This window comes from Triticum dicoccoides, chromosome 4A (assembly GCF_002162155.2).
Source record: "Triticum dicoccoides isolate Atlit2015 ecotype Zavitan chromosome 4A, WEW_v2.0, whole genome shotgun sequence".
NCBI classification, from domain to species: Eukaryota; Viridiplantae; Streptophyta; class Magnoliopsida; order Poales; family Poaceae; genus Triticum; species Triticum dicoccoides.
The window spans coordinates 673906751-673915658 of record NC_041386.1 but is presented as its reverse complement, the minus strand read 5'-3'; positions in this window follow the sequence as shown (position 1 = coordinate 673915658).

The following is an 8908-nucleotide window of genomic DNA, read 5'->3' as shown; positions in this document are numbered from 1 at the left end:
TGTTGAACCAGCCTTGCCCAAAGCATGGGACGAAGGAGGTTCCGGCCACGCACCTCTGGAAGGATTGTTTCATTATGCGAGAGTTCAAAAACTCTGATCTCTTCCGGTATGATCAGGGTCCATCTGGCGGTTCAGGTCCTGGATCTCATGGGCCGGGTTACGGCGGAAGTGGTTCAAGCTCAGGTTTCCAGAATAATCAGGGCAATCAGAACAACCAGGGTGGTTATAATCAGCAGAGTAATCAAGGGAATCAGCAACAGTCGGGTTATCACAGTCATCAGAAGCAGTTGAATAGTGGGCAGTATCATGTTTTCACCACTAGTTTGTGCAAACGCGATCAGAAGCTTCACAAAAGGGCAGTTAACGTCGTTGAACCAGCAGTGCCCCGTTACTTGCGTTGGTCTGAGCAGCCCATTGTGTGGAGCAGAGAGGATCATCCACCCCGGGTTGATAATCCAGGTCATCTGGCTTTGGTGGTGGCACCTCAGGTTGGGGGTTATAAGTTCACCAAGGTACTCATGGATGGAGGGAGCAGTATCAACATTTTGTATTACGAAACCTTCCGTCGCATGGGATTGACGGATAAGAATCTTAAACCGTCAAACACTGTTTTTCACGGGGTGGTACCAGGTAAATCTGCATACCCAGTTGGTAAGATAGCTCTAGAGGTTGTGTTTGGAGATGACCGTGATTCCAGGTCAGAAACCTTAACTTTTGAAGTGGTGAAAATCCAGAGCCCATATCATGCCCTGTTTGGACGGCCGATGTATGCAAGGTTCATGGCAAGGCCCTGTTGTGTTTATCTACAGCTCAAAATGCCGGGTCATAAGGGGACCATTACGGTACATGGGAGTCGTAAGATCACTTTGGACTGCGAAGAGGGTGATGCGGCTTATGCTGAATCGGTTTGTGCGGCAGAAGAGTTGAAGTTCTACAAGGACAATGTTGATCCGGCAGATATGACTCCTCTGAAGAAGCCCACCACAGAGCATGACCCGACCCTGAAGTTTAAACCGGCTGATGAGACTAAGCTGGTTGATTTTGTTCCTGGCGATTCATCTAAGCAGTTTAGTATCAGCACTAATCTGGATCCGAAATAGGAAAGCACGCTCATCGAGTTCATCCGTAAGAACCGGGACATCTTTGCATGGAAGCCTTCTAACATGCCAGGTGTACCGAGGGAACTCGCTGAGCACAATCTCAATATTGATCCCAAGTTTAAACCAATATCGAAGGTGGCTGCTGTTGAAGATTGAGGCGCGAGCTATGTGCCAGCCATGAAGATTGCAACCCGGTTTGGCGGTTCGAAGGGGTCCGGAATACTGTCGCCATCGGAACAACCCCCGAACAGGCCATCCTGCACTTGATACAAAGAATCGGTCTCATCGGTGGATGACTCACCATCGGAATAGACGGCCATCTCATCATTGGATACTAGTTCAGATTCGGTACCATGGATGAATCCTATGAACGCACGCTTCATGGCGGGCTGAACCCGGGCAGGGCTCGCAGACTGAGCCGTCTCGACATGAATTCAAGGCCCGGTTCGCCGATCTTGCCGATGAAGACATGAATTCCTCCGAAGTGGACCCGGTACCCGTACTTGATTGAGCCGGTGTCGGGGCCCCAGCCTGCATCGTCGATGTAGAGCTTGCTGCGACGACTCTTGGCCATCCGGCCCACTGCATATCCCTTGAGCCCTTCGAACTTGCCCTCCAAGAACTTGAAACCATCGTGCGGTTGCCCCACGGTGGGCGCCAACTGTCGTGGAATTATCACGTCAGATGTCCTAGTGTGAGGACTTAGTCGTGGAGCCATCGCGACTAGGTTAGCTTAGAGGGGTTAAATCGGACAAAGGACGTGGGGAGTTTATACTGGTTCGGCCCCTTGCGGTGAAGGTAAAAGCCTACGATCCAGTTGTGGTGGAATTGATGGGGTCTCGATAACCAGGGAGCAAATATGCTTTGCCTATTTCTCGAGTTGTTGTTTCTTGTCCCTGGACCGCCACCGGGTCGTCCCTTTATATACATAGGCTGACGCCCGGGCGGTCTACAGAATCCCGAGGCCGGCTCATACAAGTGTCCGGCTCGGTTTCTTCCTTTCCCTAACTTACAACATAAGTTACACATCTCAAGGCTGTTTACATACATGGGCCCTAATCCTCCATTGGGCTCTGGGCCTCTAAGCTTCTGTAGTAAAGCACCATAGTCTTTGTCTTCATAGGCTTTTATACAGATGACTCCTTGTGAGTATAATATGGCCCCTCCTGGGCGGTTTATACTCAGTAGTCATATCCCCAACACATGAGTTGTGCTCTTTGATTATATCTCCATCCGTCCTCTGTTGGCCTCAGTCATTGTACATCTTCCCAATAAAGGTTTTGTGCTCTACCACCCAAGGATCGACCACATCTATGTGTTGTAGCGCGACTAGGTTTGCTCTTTCAAAGTCGGCGAGTCGACCCTTGAAGTCGACATGCATTTTGCGGCGACCCTCACAGTGACCCCATCCAGCGAGCCTGCCGAGGTGCCTGTTGACAGGCAGACCAACGGGGTTCTCGATGCCTAGATAATTCGTGCAGTAGGAGATGCACTCTTCGGTCAGAAAGCCCTTGGCTATGCTTCCCTCTGGACGTGACATGTTGCGAACATATCCTTTGATGACACCATTCATCCTTTCGAACGGCATCATGCTGTGCAGGAACGTCGGCCCGAATTGGATGATATCCTCCATGATATCGACCAGCAGATGCACCATAACGTCGAAGAATGCGGGCGGGAAGTACATCTCAAGCTCGCATAGTATCACCATGATCTCTTCCTGTAGCCTTCTGAGTTGCCTCACGCCAACCGACTTCTGAGAGATGACGTCAAAAAAGTTGCATAGGCCAAATAGCATTTCACAGACGTGCGCGTCCATGATCCCACGGATTGCAACTGGAAGTATCTACGCCATCAGCACATGACAGTCATGAGACTTCATCCTGCTGAACTTCTGCTTCGCTGAGTCTAGGTATCTGCTTATCTTCCCCGCGTAACCGTAAGGAAGTTTTACTCCTATGAGGCAGGTGAAAACCTGCTCGATCTCCTCCTGACTTAGAGTGAAGCACGCGGGAGGGTAGTCATTTCCGATCTTCTTAGCCCTTTTTCCTTTGCGACGACTTTCTGTGTCCTTCGCCTCATCATCATCATCATCATCATTAGCGTGAAGCTCCTCCCTGATGCCCATTGATTTCAAGTCTGCCCTTGCTTTCGGCCCATCTTTGGTCCTCTCTGGCATGTTGAGCAGGGTACCAAGTAGACTCTCGCACACGTTCTTCATGATATGCATGACATCAAGGCTGTGAGGCACACGGAGGATCTTCTAGTACGGCAAGTCCCAGAAAATAGACCTCGTTTTCCATACCTTCAGCAGTGGCTCTGGCACCTTTCCTGGCGGTGGGCACTCTTTCCAATTTTTCAACAGCTCATCTATTTCCTCGCCGCTCTTCGTACGCGGGCGTCTTCGGGGTTTGGTTTCACCATTGAACAGATCCTTGCGTTTTCTCCATGAGTCATCGTCGCGAAGCCACCTTCGATGTCCCATGAACACGGTTTTCGAAGACCCAGAATCTCTATCTAGTTGGCAATATGTTGTGTCATCCATGCACCTGACGCATCCAGAAAATTTGTGGACCACCTGCCCCGCGACATATCAGTAACCGAGATAGTCGTGCACCGTCGTGAGCAGTGCGGCTCTCATAGGGAAATATTCTTTCTCTGCGGCGTCCCACGTATTGGCTGGCGTTTTCCACAGCGTGTCTAGCTCCTCTTTCAGCAGCCCCAGATACAGATTGATGTTGTTCCCTGGTTGTTTTGGCCCTTCAATTAGCATACTCATGTGAATGTACTTCCTCTTCATGCACAACTAGGGGGGAAGGTTGTACATCCACACAAACACAGGCCAGGTGCTATGTGTGCTTCTCTAGCTGCCAAATGGATTGACTCCATCGGTGCTCGCGCCCAGCATGATGTTCCTTGGATCGTCCCCAAATTATGGGTGTTCGAAGTTCAACGCTTGCCACTGGCTCACATCCCTAGGGTGACTCAGCATCTTGTATTTTTTATTTATCTCCCAATCATTTCCGTCATTTTCTCGCTTCTTCTCCTCCCTATCCGCGTGCCAACGCAGGAGCTTTGCTACCTTAGGGTCCGCAAAATACCGCTGCAGACGAGGAGTGATCGAAAAGTATCACACCACTTTTTGAGGAGCTTTCTTCCTCTTCTTGTATCGAGTGACGCCGCACACCAGACATATGGTAGACTCCGCGTGCTCGTCCCAATAAATGATGCAATTGTTCATGCACACATGGTATTTCACATGCGGTAAATCCAGAGGACACACGATTTTATTCGCCTCCTTGAAACTGGTCAGGCACTTGTTCCCCTTGGGAAGACGTTCGTGCCAGAATGGCATGTTCTCGTCGAAGCATGCGTCGGTCATTTTGCGTTTTACCTTTATCTCCAGAGCCATGAGCGTTACTTTCAGGTGGGTATCCTCGGGCCTGCATCCTTCATACAATGGAGTAACCATGTCTATCTCCAGTTGATCCAGCTTGGCTTTCTCTCAGGTGGCAGCTCTTGCGTTATCCGTCTGCTTGAGAAGCAGCTCTTGAATATGAGGGTCCTGCACCCAGCCCATCGATGGTCCATCGTCGTCTGCTCCGGCATCTTCATCTTCATGATCATGCCCTTCGTCTTGATCTTCATCATCATCATGTCCAGCATCTTCTACATGATGAATGTGTACTGCATCTCCTTCGTGATCATGTCCTAGAGATTCTTCGTCTTCTCGCCCGCCCTCGCCGCGGTTGTCTTGCTGCCCTTCCTCATTTCTTGCCCGACCCCCATGGACAACTTCATAATCATAGCCATCCATGAAACCACGCAAGAGTAGGTGGTCCCGCACCTTTACGGAATCCGGGTCCATAAGGCTCTTCAGCTTGCATCTTCGAAACAGACATCTTATCTCCGTCTTGTTCTTTTGAAGCATCTCGGCCTTCGCGGAGCTCAAAAACCTATTCACGATGCCTTTGGTCATCGTGCGGACCATGGTCGCCTGCAGGGTAGAGCAAAACGATATTTTAAAACCAAAAAAAATTGGCATGACTTTGCCTAAAAATAGGACCAAAAAGAATGCATAGTGCCAAATTCTCGCTGAAACTGAAATGAATCAATATTCCGGCAAAATATTGGCAACTATCGCATTTCAAATACCGGTACCTCCAAGCACAAACATATGCAACACCACAAAGATATGCAACACCACAAACATACGTAGATCTAGTCCATAAAAAGTGCATGTGCACGTTGTTGGAGGGAGAAAAAAGTAGATCTAGAACATAAAGAAAGCTTTCCCCTTACTTACCTATCAAAAAAAGAGAATTTACCACTTAATTTGGGTGAATCTATGGTGCAAATGAGGTGAGGAGGAGGAGACAGCCGAGACAAGCTTGGAGGAGGAGGTGGAGAGAATGAAGTGGGGAAAATGAGTGTGGTAGGTGGCTATCCAAAATATCTAGCTAGTCCCAGGTTACCAATGGCGCACCTCCTAAGAATGCGCCATTAGTAACCCTGGTTACTAATGGCGCACCTGGTATGTGGTGCGCCATTACTAGTTTTGAAAAAAAATAAAAAAAAGTAATTGTTAGTAGTGGTGCACCGTGGTTCTAGTGCGCCATTACTAGTTTTAACTAGTAATGGAAACTAGTAATGGCGCACTGTACCCAGGTGCGCCATTACTAGTTTTGAAAAAAAAGTAAAAAAAATTGTTAGTAGTGGCGCACAGAAGGTGTGGTGCGCCATTACTAGTTAAAACTAGTAATGGCGCACTGTCCCCTGGTGCGCCATTACTAGTTTTGAATAAATAAATAAATAAATAAAAATGTTAGTGGTGCACCATGTGTGTGGTGCGCCATTAGTGATATGGACACTAATGGCGTACCTACACATGGTGCTCCACTGCTATATAGCAGTGGCGCGCCACAAACATGGTGCGCCATTAATGTCCATATTAGCTATAGCCTTTTTCCTAGTAGTGAATGACCATATAATCCTCTATTTTCATTGTGTTTGTTGGCCATACATTGAATGATGTAAATAGGAAGGTCGACCTTATTTACCTATATATGTACAGCTATAGTCATGTATCATTCCAAAGTATCACCGTCAAATGACAATACTTTATTCATTGTTTTTGCTAATCTTTTTAAGAGAGTCAATTTACCGATTAAAACACCAATTTGGGCAATATTTTCCACAGCAACGCGCGGGGAATCATCTAGTTATTTTGAAGTGCTAGCGCCGATAGTAAACATCATTTAGCAACTATTAAATTTGATCGACTAGTAATGGTACTAAGCACCATCAACGGTGTCTCAACTTACTCATTCGTATCAACCATGGTGAAAGGAAGCGCCGAGCAATCAATTTCTTGTGTCCTTGGCTAGGTTAAGATTGCTGCCCTCTCCCCCCTCCTCAAAAGTGGTCGTCGGCCACCAAATCACCCCGCCGCTCAGGTCAGGCTGCTGCCCAAATTAACCATGACACTTGGGTCATGCTGTTGGAAATATGCCCTAGAGGCAATAATAAATTAGTTATTATTATTATATTTCCTTGTTCATGATAATCCTTTATTATCCATGCTATAATTGTATTGATAGGAAACTCAGATACATGTGTGGGTACATAGACAACACCATGTCCCTAGTAAGCCTCTAGTTGACTAGCTCGTTGATCAATAGATGGTTACGGTTTCCTGACCATGGACATTGTATGTCGTTGATAACGGGATCACATCATTAGGAGAATGATGTGATGGACAAGACCCAATCCTAAGCCTAGCACAAAGATCGTGTAGTTCGTATGCTAGAGCTTTTCTAATGTCAAGTATCATTTCCTTAGACCATGAGATTGTGCAACTCCCGTATACCGTAGGAATGCTTTGGGTGTACCAAACGTCACAACGTAACTGGGTGGCTGTAAAGGTGCTCTACGGGTATCTCCGAAAGTGTCTGTTGGGTTGGCATGAATCGAGACTGGGATTTGTCACTCCGTGTAATGGAGAGGTATCTCTGGGCCCACTCGGTAGGACATCATCATAATGTGCACAATGTGACCAAGGGGTTGATCACGGGATGATGTGTTACGGAACGAGTAAAGAGACTTGCCAGTAACGAGATTGAACAAGGTATTGGGATACCGACAATCGAATCTCGGGCAAGTACAATACCGCTAGACAAAGGGAATTGTATACGGGATTGATTGAGTCCTCGACATCGTGGTTCATCCGATGAGATCATTGTGGAACATGTGGGAGCCAACATGGGTATCCAGATCCTGCTGTTGGTTATTGACCGGAGAACGTCTCGGTCATGTCTGCATGGTTCCCGAACCCGTAGGGTCTACACACTTAAGGTTCGATGATGCTAGGGTTATAGGGAATAGATATACGTGGTTACCGAATGTTGTTTGGAGTCTCGGATGGGATCCTGGACATCACGAGAAGTTCCGGAATGGTCCGGAGGTAATGATTTATATATGGGAAGTCCTGTTTTGGTCACTGGAAAAGTTTCGGGTGCTATCGGTAATGTACCGGGACCACCGGGAGGGTCCCGGGGGTCCACCAAGTGGGGCCACCGGCCCCAGAGGGCAGCATGGGCCAAGTGTGGGAGGGGACCAGCCCTAGGTGGGCTGGTGCGCCCCCCCCCCCCCACCAGGGCCCAAGGTGCCTAGGGTTTGGGGAGGAGGCGCCTCCACCTTGCTTGGGGGGCAAGTTTCCCCCTTTCCCCCCTTGGCCGCCACCCTAGATGGGTTTTGGGGCTGCCGCACCCCTTGGGGTGGGAACCCTAGAGGGGGCACAGCCCCTCCCTCTCCCCTATATATAGTTGAGGTCTTTGGGGCTGCCAACATAAGAGTTTCCACCTCTCCCTGGCGCAGCCCTACCTCTCTTTCTCCTCGTCTCTCGCGGTGCTTGGCGAAGCCCTGCTGGATTACCACGCTCCTCCATCACCACCATGCCATTGTGCTGCTGCTGGATGGAGTCTTCCCCAACCTCTCCCTCTCTCCTTGCTGGATCAAGGCATGGGAGACGTCACCGGGCTGCACGTGTGTTGAACGCGGAGGTGCCGTCTGTTCGGCACTAGGATCTCCGGTGATTTGGATCACGACGAGTACGACGCCTTCAACCTCATTCACTTGAACGCTTCCGCTTAGCGATCTACAAGGGTATGTAGATGCACTCTCCTTCCCCTCGTTGCTAGTCTCTCCATAGATAGATCTTGGTGACTCATAGGAAAATTTTGAATTTCTGCTACGTTCCCCAACACATGCATCATGACAAATTGCTCCAACTGAGTGGCGACAATCACTTCACACAAAGTTATGAGTTATTGGTACAAGGCCTAATTAAGAGCAAGTACAATAGGATGATGTAGGCAGGATGTACGACTTTAAATAATATAATTTTGTTGAGTTGGAGAAAAGAGAAGATAAGTGGGTTACAGATTAACAGTCCACTGCAGCTTGTGCTCCTCTCGACTTTATGAGAAAGGGAGGCAGTTCGTCTATCAATAAAGTACTACTTTCGTCCCCCATACATGGTGTATAGATTGAGTCATAAAGTCAATATACTTTCTAAATTTATCAAATATATAGATGAAATTGTTAACAACTATAATATTGAGTAAATGCATTACAAAAATATATCTAAATGATAGATATATTGATATTGATATTGGTTTGTTATTGTTTATCTTTATATATGCCATGTATTTAGGGAAGGAGGGAGTAGTACCTATCTATATCTAACTATTGTACTTACCGACTATAAACTTGGCTATGGATGACAAGAAAACATCATACAACTAGCA